The following is a 24,840-nucleotide window of genomic DNA, read 5'->3' on the forward strand; positions in this document are numbered from 1 at the left end:
TAAGAGTAATACCATCCACCTATGTTTGATTGAAGTGGTTTACCTTTTATTGGTTGTTTTATTATTTTTGTCAGTATTATGCTGTTCCAAACTACTGTTCACAGTTTGCACAGACACTGTAAATAAGAATATGTACACATCTTCAGCTTAGCTTTATTTTTCAGCTACAATAATAAAGTGTTAAGCTGTTCTGTGTCTGTAACATCTACTTTTAAGTATGTAGTGACCTATCATTAATTTAGGCATATTGCAGACTATAACTATTTCAGACATCCTAAAAAAGAGCTGTGCTGATCTGGTCCTCCTACCACCAAATACTAATACATGCGAGAGATGTAATTATACAGCCAAACTGGAGGCTAAGCTCTCTCAACCCAAAACTGGATCAGACAGTCAAAAGGAGAAGGGAAATACTTGCATCACACTACCAGTCTCACATAGACCCATTAAACAAGCACCAGCAAAAAACACACATAAATACATGAAAACATACGTAGAGGCTCTAAATAAAAATCTGCAAAAGCAACAGAGACCTCCAAAGCAGACATCCAAGCAACCTCCAGCCCTCAACACAAACCATGAAACACATACTTCACAAAACCAGTGTGTCATGCAATCACAATCCTTAAGGCAAAATAACATACCCAACATACTAGTAATAGGTGACTCTATAGTCAGGCACACTGACGTCCCACTCACTAGGCTGAATAAGAAGAATATTACTGTTAGCTGCCTGTCGGGTGCCAAGATCTGCCACATAACACAAGCACTCAGGTCACTCCAGAACAAGTACAAATATGACTCTGTCATTGTCCATGCTGGTGTGAATGACCTGAGCTGTACCTCCCTGGAATGTATGAAAAGAGACATGGAAGAGCTCTCTGATCATGTAGCCAAGGCCAGTATGACCCTGACTCTGAGTAGCATCCTGCCCTCACCAAGAATGATACCACGGTATAAAGGAAAAAATTCTTAATTTCAACAATTGGCTAAGTTTCTGGTGTCATTCAAAGGGGATCCAGTGTCTGTCCACCTGGGATGACATGCTCGACAAGCCACGCTGCTTCACTAGAGATGGCTTGCACCTGTCACCTTTAGGCTTTTGAATACAGGCCAAGGCTCTTGCCACCACCATAGTGCCTTTTTTAGGCAAGGCTCAAAAGACAAACCCACTGCCGTAAATAGCACAAGTAACAAAAAACTGAGGATAATGCTACTCAATGCCAGAAGTCTAAACCTCAATATGCATTCACTCGAGGCACTCCTCAGTATGGAGAAAATCAATATATGTGCAGTAACAGAAACCTGGTAACTCCCTTACCCAGCATTTCCTAGAATTTATAAACTCAAACGCCCTGGTTCAACTAGTCAACACTCCCAACAGAGGTGACAACATATTGGACCTGGTCATCACCAACATGGGCGACCGGTGTTTCACACCGGAGGTCAATCCCTCGCTGGTTAGATCTGACCATAAACAAATCACTTTGGATATCCACATTCCACCCCCACCCCCGGACAAGGAAACCACCGTGAAAACTTTTCAAAAGCAAACTTCACATTACTTAAGACCGAGGTGGAAAATTTCAAAGCCCTCATGCTGAAGGATAACACTGTCCAAGCTGCAGAATCCTTTACTAATACATTCTATGGGCACCTACAAGAATGCATGGATCATGCCATCCCAAGCAAATCCAAGACTCACTCCTCCAAGAAAAGGAAGCCAGTCTGGTGGACTCCTGCCATAAACAAGCTATACAATAGAAGGAGGAAACTAGTACAGAAAAGAGTAAAATCCCAAGAAAGGAAGACATCCCAGATCAGAATCAGCAAGAAACTACGATCCCTCATACAATCATCCAAGGCGACCTCCGAAAGAAAAATTGCCAAGGACTCCAAAGATAACCACAAGGTATTCTTTAGCTATGTCAAGAATCTAAGTGGCAATTCTCAGATCTGCTCAGAGTTAGTGCAGAATGGCACAAAAAACATTGAATCAACCGATATAGCCAACATCCTGGCAGACAGGTTCAGCGCAAACTTCACCCCCCTCACACCCCCAAAAGGGCCCATAACCATACCAGAAGAATGTAGAGTCCCTGAAATTACAGACACTCAGGTTAAAACAGCCCTCTCCAGAGCCAAAAACACAAGATTAATGGGAATGAATGGTGTCCCAGGCTGGTTCATAGGTTCATAGGTAGGTACTAGGCTATCGGCCCTGGGGCCTATACAAGCCCAGCCAAAAAAGTACCCTGCCTTTTGCCACCCAAAAAAATTATTTTCCTGTGCCACTGTTGGGCAGAGCCACAGAGGCGATCCCTGGGGTGAATTTCCTATTTCCCATCCAATCATCAAGAGTTTTCTTGAAGAGTGCTAATGAGGAGCTTTGTTTGATATAGATAGGTGGTTTATTCCAGAGTATGGGAAGTCTCTGGGACAAGAATCTATCCCTCTGGCATGTTCTGTTTATTGTGGTGACAAGGTTTAGGTCCCTAGAGCATGTAGTTCGGTGGGATTGGGATTTCTTTAAGTGGAGCATGTCCAACAGCTCTGGGTTTGGCATAGCTTTGTATGTTAGGCAGAGATCACCTCTGAGTAGGCGATATGTGACGGAGTAAAGCTGGAGTTTTTTGAGACGGTCTGCGTAGGGCATCTATTTGAGGCCAGTATGTCCTACATGAGCTCAAAGATGAACTAACCCCCTCACCTAAACACACTGTTCAAACTCAGCCTCTCCACAGGTTATGTACCCATAGAGTGGCACACAGCAACAGTTATTCCGCTCCACAAAGGTGGAGCCACAACAGACCCCAAGAACTATCGCCCTATAAGCCTGACTAGCTTGGTCTGCAAGGCTATGGAGTGCATCATCATGGAACTCATTAACAGAGACATTGGGAACCTCCAAACACTGGACCCTACCCAGTTCGGCTTTGTTAAGGGCAGATCATGCCTCCTAAACCTGGTGGACTTCTTTGAGACAGTTACCAAGGCTATAGATGAGGGAACGGCAGTACACACAGCCTACCTAGACCTCGCAAAGGTCTTCAACACCATTTCCCATTCTGGTATTATAGACAAGCTCATCAACCTGAATATAAACCCCTACGTCACAAGATAGGTTGCCAACTGGCTCATGGACAGAACCCACATGGTGAGAGTTGTGAGAGCTAGGTCCGACTCTAAACCGGTTACAAGTGGCATTCCCCAGGGCTCAGTCCTAAGACCCCTCTTGTTCAGCATATACTTCTCAGAGGTACAGGCAAGCACAGGAGGACTATGGCTGACCAAGTTCGCAGATGACTGCAAACTAGGGGCTATAATTGACTCTCTGGCTGACACAGACATCCTCCAAAAGGATCTCACTGAGACGGATACCTGGTGTATAATCATGGCCTCATGCTAAATGCCAAAACGTGCATAGTCATCCCCTTTGGAAAAAACAAAGTACCCATAAACTACCACATAGGTGGTAGTCCCCTAAATACGGAAGGTGTAATAAGGGATCTGGGGACCCAAGTAGATAGTAATCTCACCTTTGATAATCACATTGCCAAAGTAATTAGGAAAACCTTCTATGTGGCCCACCTAATCACAAAAGGGTTCACATCCAGATCAAAAGAGGTCATTGTGCCCCTCTATTCATCACTCATCAGATCCATCATAGAGTACAATGCCCCATTTGGGATGTACCTTACAAGACACCTGCAACAGTTAGAAAGACCACAGAAGTACCTCACCAAGAGGATCACTGGCCTCAAACAGATGCCCTATGCATACCGCCTACTCAGAGGTGCTCTCTGCCTGACATACAAGGCCATGTCTGACCCAGAATTGATGGACATGCTCCACCTAAAGAAAACCTTATCCCCTCGAGCCACATGCTCTAGGGATCTAAACCTCATCACAACAATAAATAGGACATGCTGGAGGGATAGATTCCTGTCCCAGAGACTTCCCATGCTTTGGAACAAGATTCCAATCTACATTAGGCAGAACTCCTCGCTAACACTCTTCAAAAGAAACCTTGACAAGTGGATGGGAAGCAGAAAGTTTACCCCAGGGATCACTTCAATGGCTGTGCTGGACAGAGGCACAGGAAACTAATCTAAGGGGGCGGCGAAAGCCAACACATTCTGGCTAGGCTTATAAATGCCTTCGGGCAGATAGCCTAGTACCTACCTATGAACCTATTATGTTTTTTTTTCCTCAGTCATTTAGTTCCTTCACCACATATAATCGAGTTAATATATCTATAGTATAGATAAAAAATGGAAATGCTCCATTTGCTAATTTTGGTCTTATACTTTATATTTTTATCTATGCGTTTGTAGCTTTTGATACAATGACTCCAACATAATATATACCACACTCTTTTTCAGTGCAGCTTTTCTGCAATGTTTTCAAAGTAGTTTCAAACAAAACATTGTTCTTTTCACCTATGACTAGTTTATTGATATATACTAGGCAATCAGTCTGCAGGCTATTACACACCTAGCCAATAACTGGACATAAACCAAAGGTGAAAATCAAACCCTGTAGCTTGTGTCTGTGATTCAAGTACTTTAACCATTATGTCAAACCCTTACTATGTAAAAATTAACATTTTGATTATGAATTTTCTTTAGCATTTCTTACCAAAATTCTCTCAATCATATTTGTCTCTGTGACACTGTCAAGTTTTCAGACTTAATTGTATCAATTTTATTTAGTTCAGTAGTACCTGCCAGAGATTATGGTTTTCATGTGCCGATGCTCAAAATTCTGTTTAACAACACACAAATTGTTTTGAACGTGTGTCTTTCCTTTTCCAAGTTATTTCATCAGTAGCCTTTTCAGCACATATTCTGCAGAATTAATATAAATGAAGACAACTTTTCATCACATGCTTATAGCAATAACTACTATGGTAGGCTTGACTTTCAGTTACACAGCATTTGTCTCTGTTGCTGTTACCACACAAGGTCGCATGCCTATCATTTATACCAATTTCTGCTCCTCCAGTTATTTCTCATGTTTGTTCTCTTTTATTTGACTAATGCTTACCTTAGACACATATTATATTTCCTCAGTTAACATTACAACTCCGTGTTATTAATCTCAATTGTTCTACACATATCCCTAGAGAGTAATAGGGCCAGCTCACTTTCTCTTAATAGTTCACCCCTTGTTTCATATTTTATTATGCAGCAAGCTGTTCTATATTTTATTAATGAATTCTGAAGTCCATCAGATCTGCAGTATTTGGCTTTATTCTTCAAGTTAGTAACAAGAGTATCCATAGTCTCTATACGAAATTGCACCATTCAAAAGAACAATAGCAAATAACTGGCATCTTCCTCAGTGCTGCCATTTCAGCCTTCTCCTTATCAAAAAAAGTAAAAGAGTTGAATATCTTTGAGGTTTCTTCTTTCTTCAGTGATATGTAAACATGTAACATACTGTACATTACCTTTTCAGGCTTTTCATTGAGAAGTAAAATCTATTTTCTGATACAAAGCTTTCATATTTCTGCTTAGGTTCCTTGAAGCAAGAGGATTTCTGGTGGCTGCAGTTGTAACATTTATTCTGACTGAGAATTATACTTCTGTATTTCTAAACAAAGAGACCATTAAAGCATATATTTATTAATGTTGATGTCTGCAGATATTTCTCAACTCTGATGCCATCAAAACTGTGGGCAAACTAGCCACATACATTAAACATGCAATAATCCAAGGTCAGTGAAGTCTTTAATCAGAATAAACACTTTTAGAAGAAAGTGTGTGATATGATATATATCTTCTTGTAGCTGTCTCATTAACATTTAAATATACACCTTATATATTACAATATTAGTGGATGTTAACAACCATCTCAGGCACACATCATGGACTTGCTTTCCCAAGTTCTATAACCAGGTGCTGCATTACAAAGACAGAAGTGTCAGGAGTAATCCAAATATTTATGACCTGTCATGAACAGTGTTCTGGTTGACATTTAGAATGGAGACCAGCCTTCTTGTGTATTTCTACCCTCTATTGGCAGTACCATTGTCCCCTGGTTTCTTATTTATTCAGCACTTGTGATGACAAAGAAATAGTGGAGAAATTGTGTAGTGTTATCACTCATTCTTGCAACCGATCCAAATTTCTGAAAGAATAGACAGCTCCACTTAATTTATTCCAAGTGCAAGAAAAAGCTGCAAGTATCTCTGCACTTACCATCCATATTGTTATGCAAGGATGATTTTTGCTGCCTTATTGTTCACTGGCCCAAAATGTCTCATGCTGAGTAACTACAGCATTTAGATCAGCAAGGAATCAATAATTTTATAAAACAAAATTCCTTGGTATGTAATGACCCAGAAACTAAAGCAAGAAGCAAAATGTTGTTATCACATTTGCACTCGGCCACAAACAGATTCAAAAAATTATAAAAGATAATGCGATCATAATAGACAGTAACAAACCAATAGCTAAACTGTAAGCGGGTCCATAATTTATCTTCAAAATAGGGAGGGGTATGGGGGATTGTTTGGAATCCAAAGACCCTAAAACAAACTTGGTAGCAGAATGCACTCATGGATGTGAAGCTCCCAACTATAGCTTTTGCATACAATGAGTGATTCTGACCACTTCACTTGCACCAACTCTGAGGGAAAATACTACACTAAAGACAAAAGTGACTGTAATTGTGAAACGGCTGTCTATGAGAGTCAATGCATGCCTTGTAACTGCTTCTACTTTTAAAAAAATGATGAAGAAGATCAAGAAACATATATCCCAGCAGCTTTCAGACATCGGACTGAAAGTGACAAAGAATGTGTTAATTAAGCATAACATGGATAAAACAGACCACAATTCCTAAAAGCTCCATATACTTGCCAAGCCCCCCCCCCCACCACCACATGGGAACAAGAATGCAATATTGGAGAAAAAATATCTGGAGTGGCAGATTCGACTGAATGCAGTCCCAAAAAAGCTGAGATCCCTTATCAAATCCTCTAAAGTCAGCTATGAAGGCAGAATTGCATCTGGCACCAAAAACAACCACAAAGCCTTCTACAGCTATATCAAAAACCTAAAAGGCAATACCCAGATTTGCTCTGAGTTATTGCATAATGGTACCTCCTATACTGAGCCAAAAGATATAGCCAACAGACTGGCCAACAGATTCAGTGCCAACTTTACCCCTCTCTTCCCCCAAGGGCCCTATCACAATGCCAGATGAAAGCCTGGTGCCCATCATTTCTGCAGCACAGGTAAAAGCTGCATTATCCAAAGCCACAAATACAGGGTCCATGGGACCTGATAATATCCCTGGCAGCATCCTACATGAGCTACAAAATGAACTGGCACCACATTTGTGTGCCCTGTTCAATCACAGCCTTACCTCAGGCTATGTCCCTAATGAATGGTGCACTGCAACAGTCATCCCGCTCCATAAAGGGGGAGCAACTACAGACCCTGGGAACTATTGCTCCATTAGCCTAACAAGCCTGGTATGCAAAGCTAAGGAACACATCATCATGGACCTGCTTAACAAAGATATAGGCAATCTGCAAACTCTTGACCCCACACAGTTTGGCTTTGTCAAGGGGAGATCCTGCCTGCTGAACCTGGTTGACTTCTTCGAGGCAGTCACCAAGCCTACCTCAACATGGCCAAGGCCTTTGATGGCATTCCCCACTTAGGTATCATTGATAAACATACCAAACTAGGCATCAATCCTTACATCACTAGGTGGGTTGCAAATTGTCTCACAGGCAGGACCCACAGAGTGAAAGCTGCATATTCCAAGTCAGACTGTCGATCAGTCATAAGTGGAGTCCCACAGGGCTCGGTCCGGGGCCCTCTCCTGTTTGGCATCTACTTCTCAGAAGTCCAGGCCAACACAGAAGGATTCTGGCTGACCACGTTCACTGATGACTGCAAGCTAAGACTCATTGTCAACTCCCCAAGTGATGCGGACATCCTACAAAAGGGCCTCTCTGAGACCACTGACTGGTATTGGAACCATGGCCTGAAGCTTAACGCCAAAAATGCATTATCATCCCCTTTGGAAAAAACTCAGTTCCCATGAATTACCTCATTGATGGGAACCCAATGAACACAGAAGGGGCCATAACAGATCTGGCCACCCAGGTTGACAGCCACCTCACCTTCGACCACCACATTGCCACTGTGATCAGAAAGACCTTCTACATGGCACATCTTAAAACCAAAGGTTTTGCATCCAGGAAGAAAGAGGTCATCATCCCTCTCTACTCATCCCTCATTAGACCAGTCATCGAATATAACCCCCCCATTTGGCATGTACCTGACCAGACACCTACAACAGCTGGAGAGGCCACAAAAGTACCTCACAAAAAGAATGCTATGCCTTAAACACGTGTCTTACATGGACAGACTCAAGAAACTTCAGCTGTTCTCAGTCTCTTATCATCTACTTAGAGGTGATGTCTGCTTGACTTACAAAGCCATGTCTGACCCAGCCCTACTTGAAATGCTACACCTAAAGAAATCCCAATCCCCCTGCGCTACACTGTCCAGAAATTACAACCTCATTACCACAATTAACAGAACATGGTGGAGGGACAGGTTCATTGCCCAAACACTGCCCCTACTCTGAAATAGGCTTCCCATTCATGTCAAGCAGAGCACCTCACTGGCCCTCTTCAAGAGAAATCTTGACGAGTGGATGGCTAATAGAAATTCACTCCAGGGATCATTCCAGTTGCACTACTGGATATGGGCACTGTAAACTAACATTGGGTGGCACGGTGCCTGGGCAATTATTTTGGGTCTAGGCTTCTAAAGGCTCCAGGTCCATTAACCTAGTACACACCTATGAACCTATGAACAATACTAGTCTCAACAATAGCTATACCCTAAAAAGTGTACTAGAACTAAGAAAGCTTAAGCAAATCCTGTACTATTAGCTGTGATTCCAGATCTTCTATTATAGTGGACATCACAAGAATGCAATATTATGCCATGCTCTAATTATCAGTCCAATCTCTGTCCCCCAACCTTTTTCTGCCAAATGAACAAGGGCTCCACTGTTCCTTTCCACCCACACATATGCATCCTCACTTTGGCTTTATCTGAGGCTACTAAAAGGATACATTCCCTTTTCTCTGACAGATGACCATGAACTATGAACTGCTACTAACTCATTCACTCCAATGGCGCTCAGGAAGTTTTCACTGTAACTTCCTATGGGTGGAGTCTTAGCCTTTTGATAGAATCAACTTGTGTCCTCACATTTCAAACAAATGTTCATATATATGGAACCAGAGGGGTTATGAAAGAAGTATGAATGGCAAAATCCTCAGCACAAACTATTTTATAGTGGTAGTATTCTTAAAGTTCTAGGACGTAAATTAAATTTTATAAGTTACGGTAAACACAGTAACTATTACATTTGTAATATTTTGTAAACAACTTACAATATCACAGCAACCACTCAGGTTACACACATACTGTCAGCAGCATTTTATTCATCTAGCTGAGAGCTTTCATATGAGGCTAAGGAATTCAGTCTGTGTTACTTGGTTGTTCAGATATTTAGAAAAATGTGAACATTATATCTCTATAAATTAACGTCATAAAAACAACAGTTAATATCTCTTTACCTACACTAGACAGAGTCCAAGTATTAATGCAGTAGATTTTCCCATTTTGTAAGCTTTAAGATGAAATATTTTAAAACCTTGTACATAACATGGTTTTGGAATGATTGATGCAGTTATGAACAAGCAATATTTGATGCCTAGAGATGTCAGTAGGAGTTAACTGCAGATGCACTTGGAGGTGTCACTTGGATGTAATGAGTTAAGTGACTGACAGAGGATGAACTAAACCCTTCATCCACCCATTGGTTTTCACTCGGGCAAAGATTTTTCTCCATTTTCACCAGGTGACTTTAAGATTTCAATTGTAGACAGGACTAATGCAGCAACTAGAGATACTCTTTGAAATAACAAAGCTGAAGTGGACTGTTTGTTTGTGTTTCGTTTTGCTTTGCTTGTTCACTAATGTATCCAGTGTTCAAAAAATCATAACTTATGGTTTGTAACCATTTTCCATTTCTGTTGAGTTTTCCCAATTGGTTCCCCTGTAATCTTTACCTTTTTTTCTGCAAACCATTGTTTTCCTGACAAGTTTAATATACTATGGCCAATGAACTTATTTGTCAACAACTGTACATTAATAAACTGTTTTCCCTATAGCAGTGACATAGTTAATGACTAAGCATTCTCACCAATGCCACCATCAGTGGTAGATATCCTCCATCTGTGGTCTACATTTGGCTCAAAAGATCTGTTCATTACAACAAAATCATTACCACAGCCAGGGAAAGGAACCATTAGTTAATACTTCCCTTTATACCCAGGAAGGGAGCAACACCGGTTCGCAAAACCATTACCTCATTATGATTGTTAGAATTATCCTGACCTAAATCAAGCCAAACACCACTATTGTATGTATCTCCAACAGAATCTGATCTTCACAATATCTGGAATATTTAACTACAAACATTTAGCAGGTGAGCGGAAGGACTTCAAGTTTCAGGGCTAATTAACCACTACTGCTTTGCTAAGAAAAGTCTGACACAGGATAAAAAAAAATGTTTAAAGCCCCATAGACGTGGGATCTACTATTGCTATGGTCCTAGTCAGCCAGTGTTTCTGACATTTGTTACTTTTAGTGTTTTTAATCACAGGAAGCCCTGTAAAAATGGGGTCAGTCCAATTTTTCCTAGAAGATTTCAGTATAGTAGGTAATATTTTAGCCAGTGATATAGTTCTGTAATGAAATAACAAAATACTTAAACACAAACAGGATGGCATACAAAGGATCTGAATCCATCCACTCAACCCTCAACCCATGAAATAATTTTTAATGAAACAATTATATATATTTACAACAATTTCTGTACTGACAGCAATTTTGAATATACAAAAATTATAACAAGAGGCATATTTAGCACTGGAATTGTTACAATCAATAAGACTGTTATTGCTTGTGGATTGAGACAGAAAAAGTGGGGTTATTTTTTGTATTCACTTGAAAACCAAGTATAAAGTTAAATGTAGACCAATGTAAAGCAGGGAAGCTGGGAACACTGTTGTGGTGAGGAAAGACCCACTAAATTGGAATGATTCTAAAAATCTAAGGTAACTGGTGCATTCTTAGAATGTAGGGTAATAATTTTAAAATAACTTTTTTATATTATTTATTAGGGTAGATATAGCTCTATGAATCAATTAGAAAGAATGTGTGATGCTTGTGATAGAAGCTATATAAACCTTTGCAATTTTAATTGGAATGGTCTGAGGAAGTTCTGGTGAAATTTATGGACGAAAGTGCTTTCGTCCGTAAATTTCACCAGAACTTCCTTAGACCATTCCAATTAAAATTGCAAAGGTTTATACAGCTTCTATCACAAGCATCACACATTCTTTCTAATTGATTCATAGAGCTATATCTACCCTAATAAATAACATAAAGAAGTTATTCTCAACTGTACAGATTTTCACAGAATGTCTAGATTTTTGCTTCATATTTTTGGTCTGTTTTTCATAAAACGGTGTTTTTTTCTGGCAAATTAGTTGCAAATCATTAAAGATTGAAGCTGGAAGTTAATGACATACATTTGAGTTTCTGACATAACACCCAGCAGAAAATTCATCCTAATGCAAAACCTGTTATTCTATCAGCTTTCTAAGTGTGTTAGAGCAATATTTAAAAACTGTCTTTCTTTTTAGGCATTTGTCCCACATTTATGGATGGTTTTGTCTAGATTTCTCACTCTAAGAGACTGAGAGGTAACTGTTTTACTGAATTTGTATGTATTAACCATTGTATTGTATTTATTTAATAAACATGGTTGGTGGTTCATTTTGGTAATTGTTTTTTGATTGTAAGTTTTGGCTACTTTTCCTTTGGCCATTGTTGGTGTTTCATTCTATTTACCTGACCACTAACTCATTTATTTTGTGGTTCAGCTTCCTTGGGTGCCACCCAGTGCATGAATTTAAAATCTGCTGTTTCGGAATTTCTCTTTTCTGCAATAGTTGTTAGACAGGCCCAATGTATATGACCTAGATTATATTGTTTCAGTCTATATTAAGACCCTAATATATGTACTGGATCTTCTTCCATATATCATATATGCTTCTTGGCCATATGGTGGCTCAAAAGCCTTCATTTGATCCTGATACAAGCTTTGAGACAGACTCTTGAAGGACAAGGTTAGACTGCATGAGAATTATTCTCAATATCAGAATCTCATCTAAATTGTCAAGAGAGAGTTTTGCTTATGCTAATCGATTCACCATTTTCGTCTAAGTAGTTAAAAGACGGTAAAGTCTAGTTTAATTTTCCACTCAGAAAAAAATTCTTAAGGAAAAAGCAGGCAGGGCAATTACTTCAAGTTTCTACATTGTTTGGTTCAACCCATAGGTTTAGTTTCAAGGGATATCTAGCAACTACTAAGAAGTTAAACAAATTAGTTAATAAACAGCTGTACCAGAGGTAAAGCAAGAAACCTGGACTCAGCCATAAATAAAAGTGTGACAAAGGCCAAAAATAGGGACAATTTTTAAATATCGCTCTTACAAACTTAGAAAGTTGACAGAATAACAGGTTTTGCATTAGTATGAATTTTCTGAAGGGTATGAAGTCTGAAACTCAAACGTCTGCCATTATTTTCTAACTTCAATCTTTAATGATTTACCACTGATTTGCCAGAAAACCACAGTTGTATGAAAAATGGACCAAAAATGTGAGGCAAAAGTCTAAACATTCTGAGAAAATCTGTACAGTTAAGAGGTATGACCAGAGCTCAGAATGGAATATTAATGGAGAAGATAAATGAAGTGACCATGAGAAAAAAAGAAAACAGAGACAGAGTAGGAAATCAAAAATACTGTTCCCTGAATTAAAGAGTTCCTTAAACAGCAAACCCATTGTTTTATGAGGGGGGGCTTCCCTCCCATAACATCCATCCAGGAGACGTATCTTCTTCACCAGCGACGAATATAATCAACTCCAAAAATGTTTCAGCTTGAAGATTAGTGAAATCTCCAGGCTGCAGTGACTGGCTGCCTGTGAAACAGCTTGCCATTGACTAACTGTAATTACAAATATGGCAATTACATTCCAAATCTCTTAATGGCACCTGTGCACAGTAGTGCTTTGTCAAGGGTACTTTAACAGTCCTGCCCCAAGGAGGCTGTCCAGCTAGTTACAGTTCAGCTGCATCTTACTAATTTAGGCAGCTGTTCACTTTAATAATAAGCAGTAAAGAGTGCATCAGTTTTCTCTCTGTCTCACTGTCTGGTTTAACAGCTGCTGCTTGGCATTTCTTTTGTTAAAAATGACAGAAAGTATTGTCATATTGAATGCATTAGAAAGCATCATTTAATAAAAAGACGTATTCAATAGCATTCATGTCCTTGGCTGTCACTTAGACTGGTTATAAAACATATTATCCCAGGCACCCTTCACCTCAGTAGTTCTAGTACTTATTACAAAACCACTTCCTTCAGTACAATTCAATTCATTGCTACACTGGCAACAACATCCCACTCTCTAGTAATTGAATAATTAAAATGTATATACAACAACGACCTGCATTCATGTGTTATTAATAATTTAGTACAAATGAATCATTAAAATGATTCAATTATTTACTTTGGTTCTTTGTTATGCAACATGTAAAGAAAGTTATTCGCTGTATAATGCACACTTTCTTTTTTGTAAAATCTAAATAAATAAATAGGTTGCAAGAATTTGTTGCAAACATAAAATATGTATAGTTTTAAATGAATGAAGCTGCTTAAACATTTATCTGATTGTAATTAAATGTTGTAAGTGTTTACTGTTGTAGGAAATGATAACCAATTATAAGCAGAAAAAAAAACAGTAACCACTGCAAGGATTTATTGCAGATCCATAGATGTTGGTATAAGTAAGTAGCCTGTTCGGTAGCAGAGAAGAAAAGCAGGTAGTAATCTAAGAAATATTTGAAGTATCATTTTACTCCTTCACAGTCAAGCTAGGACTTGATATTTTTTATGTAAATGTATATTTTTCAAATTAAGCTGTGAAGCCATTCTGCTTGAAAGACCATTCACATAAGATTCCCTGTTATCCACCCCCTCACCCTTTGCCCCTCTGTCTCTGCACTGAGGAAAGTTTCCTTGTCTTCTTATCCTCTCTCAGCCTCTAGCTTCCTACATCCATCTATCCACAACCCCTTTTTCTCAGTTTTGCACATGGGGTCAGGGTACCACTTCAATGACAAGCATCTAGAGCCAAGGTTCACACCTCCAAGTGGTTAACCCTGCCACAGTAGTACTTCCACACCACACACTCACATTCACACCTATGGCCAATTCAGAGTGTCCAGTCCACCTACTGCATGTCTTTGAAATGTGGCACGAAATTGGAACACCCAGAGCAAACCTATACAAAGACAGGGAAATCATGCAGACTCCATACAGAAGATACCCCAGCTGAGAATCAAACCAGGGAATCTCTTGCTGTGAGGTGGCAATGTCATAACCTCCCTACATGATCCTCATATTCAAGCACTGCTTCTGTTAATTTTTCTCTATGACTGTTTGGTACTGTCTTATTTTCTCTGCTGTGTTAGACTTCTCACACAAATGTCCTGTGCATTACAAAACTGAAGTCACCCTTTAGCAGGGTGTTGTTGCATACTTGGAGCTAAACCAAGTGGCAGGCTACATTAATACATTTTTATAAAATAAACTCTAGTATTGTCTATGATGCAAGTCTGTCTTTTACCCATCTAGCCATCTCTCCATCCTACAACCCATTCATTTTAATGCAACCTTTATTAAATGTAGGGGTCTCATGGAGCCAGGACCCATCCCAACAAGCAATATGCATACAGTAAGAACCAGTAGTGGATGGTACTAAAGTCCATTGCTGGCACAAAAACTCTGTAAATTGCATACCCACCTATAAGCAGTTTGAGCATTGACATTTTACACACGTATGTCTTCAGCATGTTGAAAGGAAACGCAGAACATGTAGAAAACCCGTGAAGATACAACGAAGACATGTAGGCATTGAACAGAACATAACCCTGCTGGTAACCAAATCAGAATCCCAAGCACTTTGAGTGAAGCAGTGATTTGAACTACTATAGTACTATTTCAATGTTTTTAACTAAACAGTGTCCACTTGCTCTGAATGTTAAGTTTCTTTAGTCACAAATATTGTTGTAAGAATGAACTATAAGCATCTGTCATCTCTTTTGGTCATCACTGCTAATGCCCTTTATTTGCTCTAAAACTACTTGTTTGTACATCATGTTTTCTTGCATGTCCATCTTACTGTAATTTTATTTATTGACTGATTTAATCATTTGAAGCCATCACTACATTTCCGATTCACTTGAAGCTTTTCTCTCCAGGCCTCCATTCTAACTATGGCTACATTGTATCAGGAAGCTTCGTTTCTACTGCATCTCTCATAGCTGTCTTAAGTGCCTGGGGAATGCCTTCCTGATATACTGGCCACATGCAGAACATGCTCATCTTATACTTGCATAGTATATTAAAGGAGAATGTACTTTGGCCATTTTTAAATGAGTTCCTATTAATTCTATCCTTAGCTGACCAGATTAGTCCCATTAGGCCTTCTTTTCAAGTGAGACCCAAGGTGATATTTATACTACTAGGGACAATTTGATCAGGGCATCAAGGAACTTCCCTTATTCTGTTGATAGGTGCCGTAGAATATTTTACATCCACCTGAGCTACCACCAACTCTGGCAGATGGGACCTTGGTTTAACATCTCATCCAAAGGATGAAAATTAAAATGGTGAGTCTACATTAAATTATTACCTGCACACGTTTTACCTACATTATTTCCAAGTGCATTTGCAATATTTTTAATGTACATTTATTTTATTTCTGTGAGGTAATTAAGAGGGAAATAATGGGGTACATTTTAAAGCAAAGGTTTCAGCAAAATAACTGCTTCCCATTGGTTTGCTAGCCCCTTTTACTGGACTATCTCTACAGAGTTGCCGAACTTCTTCCCAGAATTAATATGTGATTTGCAATGGTCATGCTATTTTGTCTAGTCAGCATGCATGTTTTTGAATAAAAATTACATTCTCTTGTAAATTAAATATTACATTTAAAACAAATGAAAACCAGAACACAGATGTACTCATAGCATTCTGCAACATATTTTGTTGCTAACAAAACATGATTAGCCATTCACCTTTTGTGAAATGAAAGTCATGCCAGCCATAAAAATAATATAGGACATGTAGTACACTGATTACAATCTAAAATTAGGAGGGAAAACACCAACCTGTTTATGTACCTGTCTGACATCATAGAGGTACTTAACAATTTCTGCTAAACACAGCTTTTTGGGCTGTTATGCCATAGTCTTGTGCTTAATAATAAACAGTGGTCACCACAGAACAGCACTGATAGGTTAAAACAGTTTTTACACCTGTAAAACACATCACACTCCCACACAAAAAGGGAGACTGAAGTGTTTAATGACTTTTAACGCTGTTAGTCTCAGAGGCACATTTAACTGCTGGTACTGTCTGTGTGACAATGTTAAGTGTTTCATGACGCTCAAAACCATAAAACACTTGGTCTTCCTCTAAATTGCAATGCATCAGGGCTTGCAAAGCTCCGTGTGTTACAAAGAATTATGATCAGGTTTGTCTGATCATAATTAACTAGCTATATATTCTCAACAAGGAGGCTAGGCTTCATCTTTTGAACTTTGATCCCATCTTCTGAAAAGGTGAATTGATTGACATTGATATCTCATGCACATAGCAATCTGTTTAGCAGTGGAGACCCAGTCATAATCCTCTCTGTTCAGACTGATGAACCCTACTTGTTCTGCAACTACAACAATAAAAATAGCAGTTCCTGTGAGCAAATATTCTGCAAACAGAAGGCCTGATGATGTCATCAAGCAGCTGTGAAATATTTTTTTATCTCAGTTCTTGTTACAGACAAGTGTACTATGATTAATAGTAATGTAATAATTTTTTCTTCAAGTCCATTTCTTCACTCCTCTGAAAGTATCCATTCCTACCACATACACAGAATATTAAAACAAGTCATATTTACCACAATTGTCAGTTGCACTACATTTGGCCATGACATACTACTGATAAACATTAAATGCTTTTACTGAAGATAACAAAATCTTAGGTTCCTTATAGTCACTGTTCTTTATGGTAATGAATATGGCAGTCTAAGACAGAAGTCAAACCTCCACCAGTCTGAATCATTCACTAGGAAAACCATAAACAATTTTAAAGCTCACCTTTTGAGTGACTGGCTGTAGCAGTGTAAACATGAGAAAGGAGAAGACAGAGTGCCTTTTGCTTTAATGATATGTTGACTTTCTAAAAGAAACTTGGACATCATTTTGTAAATTGTATAGCACTGTGGAAGAGTTTCTCAAGCAATCTAACTTGTCTTTCAAACCATAAATAACATGGCTAATTTTAGAAACTAAAACATTCCTCAAAAATAGAAACAAAGCCTGGACACACTATCGTAAAAGCAGATCCCAAATAGATAAACAAACATACCTTGAACTATGCAACAAAGCCAAACAACTTATCAAAACAGACAAAATCTCCTGCTACCAAAATATACAGAATAAATACATGAACAACCCAAACAAATTCTGGGCTGCACTCAACTCTGTATTACAGCCAGGTAAGACAACCAGCTCCACTCCCAAAATAGTGAATAACCAAGGCAATATCCCTGCACAGTTTAAGAAATTCTTCACAGAAACTATCCAAACCCTAGCTAACAACCAAATGAGCCCCAACAACCTCACTCCAACAAAAACACCTTTTACACCCGAAACAAATATCAATCACCCCATCTTCACCTTCAGCCCAGTACCAACCAAGATCATACAAAAACTACTCCTAAAACTTAAACCATCCTCCACAGCCGCCGATAAATTACCAACAGAAAATCTTCAACTAGCCGCTGAATACATAGCCTATCCTGTCTCCATACTAATAAACAGATCTATCTCTGAGTGCAAAGTACCCCTGCTTTGAAAAATATTTCATATAACTCCACTGCACAAAGGGGGTAGCTCTTTCGATCTCAGTAACTAACGCCCTATAGCTATACTACCCCCCCCTATCAAAACTTCTCAGGAGAGTTGTCCACATGCAATTGATGAAGTACCTCCTAGCAAACAAATTGCTATCCACACAGCAACATGGTTTCAGACACTTCCACAGCACCACCACCATGCTTACATCATTTACTAACACCATCAATGACCACAGAAATAATGGACTGCTCATATCTGCTACACTCTTAGATTTATCCAAAGCTTTTGACATGGTCAACCATGAAAAACTGCTTCACTCACTATCCACCCTAAACTTTAGCATCTCTGCTATTTCTTGGTTTAAGAGCTATCTAGATGGTAGGCAGCAAGCTGTAAAATGGCAAAACCAACTCTCTCCCTTATTGCCTGCCTTCCTAGGGGTACCCCAAGGTTCCATCCTGGGTCCACTGCTCTTCACCCTATTTACTAATCAACTACCATCCAGCATTCTCAAAGCCTCAGTAGTCCAATATGCAGATGATACCACCATAATAATGCACAGCCGACACCCTAGACCTCCTCCTCCCCAAACACAAGAATGCTTTTCCCTAGCCGAAACTTGGATCACCAATCAGAACCTCATTCTAAACCCAGCTAAAACAAAACTACTCCTCTTCAGCCCCCACATATCTTTACCCCCCCTCATATAACTTTACAATCTCCTACCACAACAACACCACCATCACCCCTACCAATCACACTAAACTGCTAGGCCTGGAAATTGACAGTCACCTTAAATTTAACATTCACAATTCCCAGACTATAAAAAAATTCATAAAAAACTGGGTCTACTCTATCACAACAAACAATTTCTCTCAAACCACTCCAAAATTACTACAGCCAGGACGCACCTGCTATCCACCTTACTTTATGCCTCCCCTGTGCTTACCAATCTACGAAAAACTGATCTAAACAAACTTGACAGTTGTTACAATAAGATAGCTAGATTTGCCACAGGATCACCCCATAGAATCCATCATTGTAAAAGCCTCAGAAAACTCAACTGGTTAGAACTCCCACTAATACTTCGATTCAATCAACTATCACTCGCACACAAATTATTACATCACTCAGACAACACCCCAGCCGTACAACAACTACTTCAACCCTACACCACTACCAGATCCTTAAGATCAAGCACCCAACACTTCCTTAAGGTAACCAAATTTAACAACAAGGCAGGTAAATCCGTTTACAGCCACTGCATCTCTAAAATGTGGAACTCCCTTCCTGCCCATATAATAAGTAACAGCTCCTCAATCCAATTCAAGAAGCTACTCAAAATATACTTCCTGAATAATAGACTATGCTCCTGTACCACCCCTGGCTAGTAATTCATTATTTTTTGCTATTGTCATCTAGATTAATACTGTAACTATAGGCTTTTATTGTCCATATGTTTAGATGTAAAGTCTCATCTTTGACAGGAAGACTACCTGTACATCCATATTCCCTAAGATGTAAGAAATGTGTCTTATGTATGTTGTCAAATGTGCCTTTTTATTATACTTACTGTCTTATATGTTAACTAAAAATCAACTGCCAATCATTAGCGGACCGGAGTTGCGCTGTGGCGACCCCTAACTGGGAAAAGCCGAAAGACACAAACAAACTGTCTTATATGTTAACTATAAAATTGTTATGCAGCTTTTCTCCCTGGGCCTCCACTGAAAATTGACTTATATCCAGCTGGGCTCTCCCAGTTAACAAATGTAAAATAAATAAATAAATAAATAATGCACAGTCCTATGACCCTAATGTCTTCTGTCACTTACATGTATAACACACTGCACAATGTGACCATAAATTACAAACTGGCAACATAAAACTACATACTAATTGTAATTCTCATATCTTGTGTTAAACTGAATGTCCACAAGTAAAACACTGATTACCAACAACTTTCAGTCTATGTATATAAGTAAGTAAAAGAATTCACTGCTTTTGATATACCTTTGTGTTATTATTACTGATGTAAGATAAATGTTACTTATGATATTTTTTTCTTTGCAGCTCTTTGGTTTACTTAGATCTGAGCATTCACACTTATGTGAATCATATCAGTCAACAAAAATGAACAAATTGATTCATTTTAAAGGTCTTCTCAAGTCAATATTCCATGCTGTAAAGTGTGTACAGCCTTTTTTGGTTACAAGCAAAAGAATATCATTAAGATGCACATGAAGAAAAAAAGCAGATACGCAAAATGATGTGAAAGTATGAACTGTATGTCATTAGCATGGTTTCTGAATCTATCCATCAGTAAGATGTCATGGGATGTGGTATATGGAGATCCATGCCTTACATTGTGGGAGAAGGTGAAAATTCCTTGATTGCTTTTCCTAGGTCATGATTAGTTAAACAAGACTTCACTCAAATACAGTGTATGTTTACAAAGCAAAAAGAAAAACCTCAGTGCTGTACTATGAGCTGCTTTTCATCAAAACCTAGACAGATTTACTCCTAATATGTACAACTTTGTGGCTCTGCATCAAGTCAGAGGGTTATAAGTACACAGATATTGTTATGACAGCGTCTTGTCTGAGATTCATTCATTTTGAATGAGATCACATCAGGAGGACTTTCACTTTCCCCAAGTTGCAGCAACTTTGCAACAGATTACATTAGACAGGGGAAGGTAGGTGGATGTTGCCTCCCCCCACCATATAAATACAAGATTCAGATTTTTTGAGGGAATTCAGTCGTTAAAAAGCTCGTGCTCACTTTACAAATTATGGGCCTATTAGTGTGGCTAGTCTAATATGCAAAGCCATGGAACAAATTATCATGGAAATGATAAAGAAAGACATGGGCGATATTCAAGCACTGGATCCATCCCAGTTTGGCTTTGTCCAGGGAAGATCATGCCTACTAAACTTGGTAGACTTCTTTGAGAAGGTCACCAAGGCACTGGATGAGGGGACAATGACGCATACCACTTACTAGGACCTGGCCAATGTGTTTGATACAATAACGCACTTGGGTATAGTTAAACTTTCTGAACTGGGCATAAACCTCTACATTACTCACTGGATTGCCAGCTGGCTCACAGACAGGACCCAAGAAGTCAGGACTGCTGATATCACCTCCACTAAGAGGCCATTCTCCAGTGATGTACCTCAGAGTTCCATGCTGGGATGGCTCCTATTTGCCATCTGATTCTCAGAGATAAAGGCTAGTGTTGAGGGCCTTTGGCCAACCAAGTTCACAGATGACTGCAAATTGAGACCTATCATAGATTCCCCCCATGACATAAGCATCTTGCAAGAAGGTCTCATACAGACAAATTACTGGTGCCAAAGTCATGGACTAAAACTCAATGTCAAGAAATGCATTACAGTGCCTTTTGGAAAAACTGCCACCCAGGTTAATTACTCCATCGATAAAACACCCCAAATAGTTGAACCAGTATTCAGGGATCTGGGAAGATTTGTAGACACTAATCTGGCCTTTGACCAACATGTGGCCAAGGTAGTAAGAAAATCATTCTATGTCACCCAACTTATAAGTAAAGCCATGGCATGCAGGCCCAAGGAAGCCACAGTGCCACTTTATTTATCCCTTATCATACTCATCATTAGTATAATACTCCTTCAGAATGTTCCTGGCCAAATATATGCAACAGTTGGAATGCCCACATAGGTTCCTTAGCAGGAGAATCCAGGGTATAAACTCATTGTCCTGAATGGATCGCCTTAAAGCCCTGTTTCTATATTGTGTCTTCTACAAGTTATTGAGAGGTGGTATACGTCTAGTATGCAAGGCATCCTCCGATCCAGCTAAGGTGGCCTTTTGTACATCTGCAAAATGAACAGCATCAGAACCACTTTATCCAAGGATTTAAATTATGGTTATAACATAAATAAGACATGTTGGTGAGACAGATATGTGTCTCAGGGGATTCGCTTGGGAACAGGCTCCCCATCCACTTAAAGCACAGTCCATCCCTAATGATATTTAAGTGTAACCTTGATCAATGGATGGGAAATCGAAAATTCACCCTGGTTCTGGCCCCCATGTCTCTGATAGACAGAGTCAGACAGTGATACCCAAACTAATATACCCCCCACATAACCCCTATAAACCTTGTAACTAGCAAATCCCCTCCTAATAAGCACCCATGATATATAGAGACACAACTGGGTTGGATTGCACAGCTAGGCTTAAAAAGGGCCTGTGGTCATTAGCCTAGTCTATAACTATGAACTATGAACCTATGAGCAGGTTTGTGAAAGGTAATATTGTAGCTGCTTGCCACACACTAGTTGGAAATGCTTGGTTGGTTGAGACCACAGTGCAAGACAATTTAAATGTTTCTCCCTTCCCTAATATAAGTTTGGGGTGTGTGCAGGACTTTCACTCGACAAGGTGGATAAATGGAGGTTTGCCCTCTGCAAATAATTCTTATTGTGAGCTGCTCTTTTACTTTGTATATAAAGGTAGCTTTCACTGTCTTTGGATATTGTGGTGTTTCCAAAAGCTATGTCAACAGTAAATCAGCAGCCTAAACAAGTTAAACCCAAGTCTGTTGAAACAACTCTACTCCTCCAGCTTCAAACTTTGTTATGGCAGAAACACAGGACAGAATATTTCTGTTTTAAATAGATTACTTAGGAATAAGGAATACGGATGGCATTTTATTTTTCAGTAAATGTTAAAAATTAAGGAATAACCAGCCTTCAAAGCAATAACCAATAAACAACAATAAAATACAAGGCTGTAGGAAGCACTCCATTGAAACAAAAGGCAATAAAAACGCTCTTTATTTTCCACCGTTTTACACAGAAGAAACTGTGTGAAACTGTGGAAAATAAAAAGCATTTTTATTGCCTTTCGTTTCAGTGGGGGTGCTTCCTATAGCCTTGTATTTTATTTTTCAGTTAAACTGCCTAAAATCAAAGACTTGCAAGTGAAGACATGCTGCAACCTTTAATTACAGAATACCAGTCTGATAAAAATAAAGACAATGGCATGCCAGCCACTGGACAGCAGCTGAGGTTTCATTGTTTATAGCATGAATTTTTTTAGCAGTTAGCAGTCTGAAATAGTAATTAAGTATACTGATTTAACCTTCCTTTCTAAAATGTGACTGCATTATGTTACAGTTCCAAAAAGCTGCACAAATACTGGAGAACAATAAGGTAGTCCTATCTATCATGGGATCATTTAGCAATAATCCACTAGCTTTGAAGGCCTTGGAGTTACTTTTGGCATTCCCACAAACTGCCACATGAAGGACCTTCCTGAAAATTGCAATCCTACTAAATGAAACTAATTGTATTTCTTTTAGGTACTGTCAAAATGTCTCGCACAACAGATGTACGCCAGCAGTTAAGGTATGAAAGAATCAGTCTGCTGCCAACTATCAAGCTAACCAGATACAATATTGTGAGAAGCAGCCCTTTAGGTTACAAGCAGCATCAAGAAAGGATGCAATTCACATCTCCACAAATGGGGGTCCTTCCTTTTGGTATGAGGGGTAGCATAGTATCAGAAACAGTTTAACCTCCTGAAACAGAGCAAGGCTGCAAAAGCAAGCAGAACTACAAGTCATTAGCAAATTTAGTTAACCAAATATCTCAGTAAGTGGTTTGGAGATTCCAATAAGTAGATGCCAAACAGAAGGCATCCCATTACCGAGCCCTGAGGAATGCCACTTGAATCTCTATTAAGCTAAAAATAACATAACAGGCACAGATTTATTGCTCAGTGCTTCCACCTTTTTGCATTCTGAGGTGGCACCTGTTCCTTTAACATGGGTTCTATCTGTCCACCAGTTTGTCATCCATTTTACAACATAAGGATCTACATTTCAGCTTTGAAGTTTATGTATAAATACAGCATGAAAATAGTGCCAGTGCCATTGGCCAGATCCAGATATGCTATATGAAATGCATGGCTGCTATCTAGAGCTTCAGTGACTTTCTTGAAGAAATGTGAACATTCATACTCTCCTTAAAAGTACTTGTTCCTTTTTTAAGTTGGACTTCATCAGATTCAGACATAATACCTCTCAATAAATAAAATGATACCTTCCATTTTTCACAAAAGTACCTATTTTGATGGTCTTGTTCTGCTTCAAACAGTTCAACTACTTCTGAAACCATTATGGCAGACTTAATAATTTTGCCAAAATGTGCAAAGCACAGAAATATGATACAGTTAAAGCACAAAGTAATGACGTTTGTGTTAAAAATTGAGTGAATGCTGGCAAAAATCAAGCAACATTAGTTAGTGAAGCTCTGAATGCACTTAAGTATGAGACATTAACTTACTAGTGAATTTAGTAACAGACCAAGAGGGAAAAAAATCTACCAAGTTTAATCTAGACACTTACAAAGGACAGATTAATTTGTTTGTTCATAATGTTTATGGAGATCAGAAGTAATATGATACCATTGGCATAGTCACATATAAAAGCAAGGAATTTAATAAAATACTTAAGCTTGGAAATGCTGAGGATGTGCTGAGCAACTTTGAATAAGGCTCTGATGGTAATGGCTGCCTGGATATAGAACGGGCTTTCATAATAAGAGGCATATTCTGAATAATACAGAGTATCCCTGCTGAGGGCCACCACTGTCCAGCCAAGATACCCTGATACTGAATTCTAGTGGGTCCTTATCAGTTCATCGAAAAATCAGTTTAGTGAATGACATTTTCAGTCCAGTTACATCG

This window comes from Protopterus annectens, chromosome 1.part1 (genome assembly GCF_019279795.1).
Source record: "Protopterus annectens isolate FY-2018-M chromosome 1.part1, PAN1.0, whole genome shotgun sequence".
In the NCBI taxonomy this organism is placed as follows: domain Eukaryota; kingdom Metazoa; phylum Chordata; order Ceratodontiformes; family Protopteridae; genus Protopterus; species Protopterus annectens.